Genomic DNA, 5,286 nt, shown 5'->3' with positions numbered 1-5,286 from the left:
TCAAGGAGTTCAAGCATTTGAGAAATTTTTAAGTTTTCAAGCAAGGATATTTTATCTAGCATTAAAGAATTATTTGTGAGCATTTCCTCTTCAAGATCCAGTGTATTATTTTCCATCAAGGGAGGAGATCTGCATTAAAGAATTCGTCCTCTTCATTGATTTGTATCCATGTCCATGGCACTATGATGGAGTTAGATCCATTGCAAAGTGTTGAGATATCCTACATCCCTAATTCAAGGTCTACATTACATACACATTGTATACATGTGGGAAAGGTGAATCCTAATATTTATCTTGTTCTTTATAGTCCTTTACCTTTACATTTCTCATTTATGGTTAATTCCTTAACCTAGGGCTTGACCAAGGAAATCCCTCATCAAATCCCAACCCCCAAATCTTTCTTTTCTATGGTGATTTGTAGGTTGGGAGGAAAGAGAATTACAGATATAGAACCTACAATTTGCAAGCTTTCTAGAGTGGTTGGTTTCGAAGCCATAGGCTACATCAAAATAGTTGTAGGACATTTGATGTAGGAGCATCTTGCATGGGAAAATTTATTTTAAAAAAAAATTAAAAAATTATGGAGGAGAGAGAAAGTGATGAAAGTAGAAAGAAATTTTTTAAAAAAATACAAAATGGGAAAAAAGGGAGAAAATAGGAATTTCTATTTTCAAGGTGCAAAGGTGGCATAAATAGAAAAATAAGAAAAATAGTTCTCATTCCATTAATCGAGGTGTGTAGGTGGCATCTTAGAAGCTTGTGGAAAGTTCCTTAAATCATGCATTTAATATTTGTTGTAATCCATAAAGGAAATGTAATTTTCTAATTGGGCCACATGGTGGTGCTTAGTTGTATTTAGGTGGAATTCTAGAAAGTTGTGGATATTGCGTAGGTGGAATTCTAGAAGGTTTTGGATAAGACATGCATTAGGTGGTAATTGCCTATTTAAGCAAGGCATATGAGAATTTCTAATCAAGCTTTGGAAGGTCAAGCTTCAAGGGTGGAAGCTAGAAAGTGTGAAGGCTTAAAGGTGTGATCTTTTCTTAGTAGAAGCTTGGAGAAGGAGGAAGTGAGGAGTGAGTTTTCTCGAGTTTGTGGATAAAGTGCCGAATGTGAGGTAGTTTACAGTAGGATTGTGGTGGAATTGCGAGTTTGTGAGAAGAGCTAGTGGCTATGATTTATAATCAAGGAGGTTGCTTTGTGGCTTGCAAGCACAAGTTGAGCTCTTGGAGGTTTCTACCATAGTGTGGATCTGGAGTAGCTTGGGTTTGGATTGGATCTTGAGAGATCTTGTAGAAATATTATTGTAATTACTATTAAATTTTCAAGTATAATAAAATTTCTTGGGAAGAATTTTGTCATCTCTTTGTCTCCATATTGTTGCATTTTTGGTTATGAGTTGGTAGGGTGGTGTGGCCTTTCATCAAGTGGTATCAGAGTAGGAGTTCCTGAGTGTACAAGCAGATCACCAAAGTGTGAGGCAGTTTGTACCAGGACCTTGGTTGGGAAAAGTTTATCAGAGTGGGGGTTCCTGAGCATGTAAATAGATCACCGAAACTGAGGCAGTTTGCACTAGGACTTGGGTTAGAGAAGTAGGTCAGAGTTGGTCTTGATCTAAGGGCTTGTAGATGAGTTGATGGATGCAAAGATGGAAGAATGAACTTGTTGAGGCATAATTGTAGAGAGCTTGTGGATTATAGATCCAAGGTTCTGGACTTGTGATGTAGTTCCTGATTGTTCGTGTGAGGTGGCAAGTTGCGATTTGACTTGCAAACAATTCAAGATTGTCACAAGGAGCATAGGAAGGATTTGTTGCAAAGGCTTTACAAAGATCTTGGAAGATGGCTTTGAGAGGATTGGACCCTGAGATGATTGCAAAACTCTATGATATAGTGGAGAGGAATTTTTCTAAGATGTCTACTTGGCTTGAAGCTAGCTTGGCTGATTGAGTTAAGGATGTTTGAGAGAGAAGATGGCATCACAAGGTTGAGGTGGCAGAAGTTGGTTTTGTTGATTAGCTTCTGAAGTGTAATATAAAACCTGTAGAGAAACTTGAGGTTTTTGTTGAGGATATTCCTAACCTTGTTGATGTTGGGATGGAGATTGGTTTTCATGATCAGTTGGTTGAGTCTGACATGGAGATTGCAGAGCACTCAATCGTGGATGATCCAATTGTTGTTGGTGGTGGCTTGTATGTTGCAGAGCATCTTGTTGTGAGCAATGAGACTACTAGTGTTGTGAGTTTGGAATGTGTTGATGGAGATCTACATGTTGCTGATGCAAAGTTTTTTATTGCTGGTATGGATTCACTAGTTGTTGATGTGAATGAGAGTTTTCTAATGAAGCATTATGTTTAGTTTGTTCCTGGGAGTAAGCATGTTGAGCTTCTAGTGTTTGATAGAGTAATGTAGATGTGGAGGATTTGCATGGTGGTTTTCTTGTCCTTGTTAAGGTGGAAACCTTTGCTGAAGATGAAGATGGTTATAGATCTTTCTTTTTGGCATCAAAGTGTGAGGCACACTTTTCTATCTACCAGGGGAGTCTGATGCAGGAGAATCTTGCATGGGAAAATTTATTTTAAAAAAATTAAAAAAATTGTGGAGGAGAGAGAAAGTGACGAAAATAGAAAGAAAAATTTTTAAAAATAGAAAATGGGAAAAAAGGGAGAAAAGAGGAATTTCTATTTTCAAGGTGCAAAGGTGGCATAAATAGAAAAATAAGAGAAATAGTTGTCATTTCATTAATCAAGGTGTGTAGGTGGCATCTTAGAGCTTGTGGGAAAGTTCCTTAAATCATGCATTTAATATTTGTTGTGATCCATAAAGGGAATGCAATTTTCTAATTGAGCCACATGGTGGTGTGTAGTTGTATTTAGGTGGAATTCTAGAAAGTTGTGGATATTGTAGAAGGTTGTGGATAAGTCATACATTGGGTGGTAAGTGCCTATTTAAGCAAGGCATATGAGCATTTCTAATCAAGCTTTGGAAGGTCAAGCTTCAAGGGTGGAAACTAGAAGGTGTGAAGGCTTCAAGGTGTGAAAGCTTGAAGGTGTGATCTCTTCTTAGTAGAAACTTGGAGAGAAGGAGGAAGTGAGGAGTGAGTTTTCTCGAGCCTATGGATAGAGCACCGAATGTGAAGCAGTTTACAATAGGATTGTGATGGAATTGTGAATTTGTGAGAAGAGCCTATGGCTGGGGTTTAGAAACAAGGAGGTTGCTCGGTGGCTTGTGAGCATAAGTTGAGATCTTGGAGGTTTCTACTAGAGTGTGGATCTAGACTAGCTTGGGTTTGGATTGGATCTTGAGAGATCTTGCAAAAATGTTATTGTAATTACTATTGGGTTTTCAAGTATAATAAACTTGCTTGGGAAGAATTTTTTCATATCTTTATCTCCATATTGTTGCATTTTTGGTTATGAGTTGGTAGGGTGGTGTGGCCCTTCATCAAAATCCTTCCATGTTGATATGGTACTTCAGCCTTGGATTCTAGGGAGATTTATGGATTTTGTTCCTTTCTTCATTTTAATCCAAGTCTCATGGATGAAAGTTTAGAAAATATTCAGATCCAAAAGTTATTGAGCAAAAATATATCTTCCTTTACACATTTCAAGTTGATTCTTTTATATTTCATTTCATTTCATATCTTTACCATAGATTTGCATCTTAATTGGGCTAATTATCTTTACATAGCACCTAGATTTAAATTTCCTAAGAAATTATTTCACTTTCACATTCACATTATCATATCAAGGGCCTAAGAGAGTGTATTTCTTGGTATTGCATTCCTCTTTCCAACTTGGATTCGGTATTAGTACCCTTCTTCCTTTGGGTCCTAGCTAATCTAATTTGGATCATAAGTACAATAATGTTTTGAAATCCCCCTTCTCTCTCTTACTGACTCACTGACTCACACACACACACACACACACACACATTTTAATGGCTTAATGCCATGTAAAATGGAGGCCTACATCCTATTAAGGTGCTTTCATTTTACAACTAAACATTTTATTGAACCTAACGTGAACCTCCTGTCTTTTTGGTGTTGGCTTATTTTTGTATATATTTTCCTCTTATATTTGGTTGTTCTTTTCTTTGGTTAGATCTCAATAGGTTTCTCATTTTTGATGTCCCCTTTTTATGAGATTAATTACACAAAGTCCTACTTATAGTATTCCCATTAGGAAAAGTCGTAGACTCATGAGTTTGTTTGATGATTCTCACTTTTTTTCTAATGAACTTAATCTTATCATGGGGCATAACTCTTTTCACTCATCTCATGATAAGGGTGATGCTTTAAGAGTCCCTCCTTCACAAATTGATAGTATTTCTAGTAAATTTCATAAATTGGAAACTTGGCTTACTCAAGAAAAGAAGAATCTTGATAGTGTCATTGTTGTTGAAGATCTTAAGAAGATTTTTAATAATAATGACAATAATATTTCTATCTTGTGTGGTATATCTCATCTTATTAATACTTATGCTAAGTCTTTGATAGAATGTGCTCAAGACTTAGGATACCCTCCTCTTTCTTCCACCATCATTGAACCTTCTATCATGTTTTTTTACCACTCCTCCTATCATACCTACTTATTCTTTATCTCTTATGACTGCTTCTACACAAGTTTCTATTTTTAAGTGTTACTCTTCCCAGTCTTTACTTATTCTAACCCTTTACCCATTCCTTCTAATACTCAACCGACATCCTTATAGTTTTCTTTCACTTATAATAGCTTTCCTAATCCATCTAATATACCTATGGCTACTGTTGTATCTTTTGATCATATTTTTAGCACCTTGATTCAAACCACCTCTACTTTACAATAAAAACTTTCTCATTTAATCCAATCTAAGTGTAATATCCATACATGTGATGTGGTGAATCCCATTTCCTTAGATATTCTTCATGTTCTTATTCTACAACATGTTGAGGTACCTCATCTTGGGACTTATAATGGTAAGAGAGATCCTATTATTCTTATTAAAACTTTCCAAAATATATGTAGTGATTCTCTCATGACTATAGGCTTTAGGGATAGAGCCTTGAAAATGTTATTTCTTTCTACCTCCTTATTCTATTGGTTCTTTTCAAACTCTTGCTAATTCTTTCATTCAATAGTTTCAGAATAATATTGTTCCAAAAGTTTCTCTAACTAGTTTAATGCATTTTAAGCAGAATGTTAAAGATAAAGTTAGTAAATTTATTATTAAATTTAAATATTTGTATGCTTAGATTTCTTACCCTGTGCCTAATCACAATATACAATGCATTTTTATTTCTAATATA

This window comes from Cupressus sempervirens, chromosome 10 (genome assembly GCF_028749045.1).
Source record: "Cupressus sempervirens isolate cs-2001-9-10 chromosome 10, ASM2874904v1, whole genome shotgun sequence".
NCBI classification, from domain to species: Eukaryota; Viridiplantae; Streptophyta; class Pinopsida; order Cupressales; family Cupressaceae; genus Cupressus; species Cupressus sempervirens.
This window is presented reverse-complemented; position numbering follows the sequence as displayed.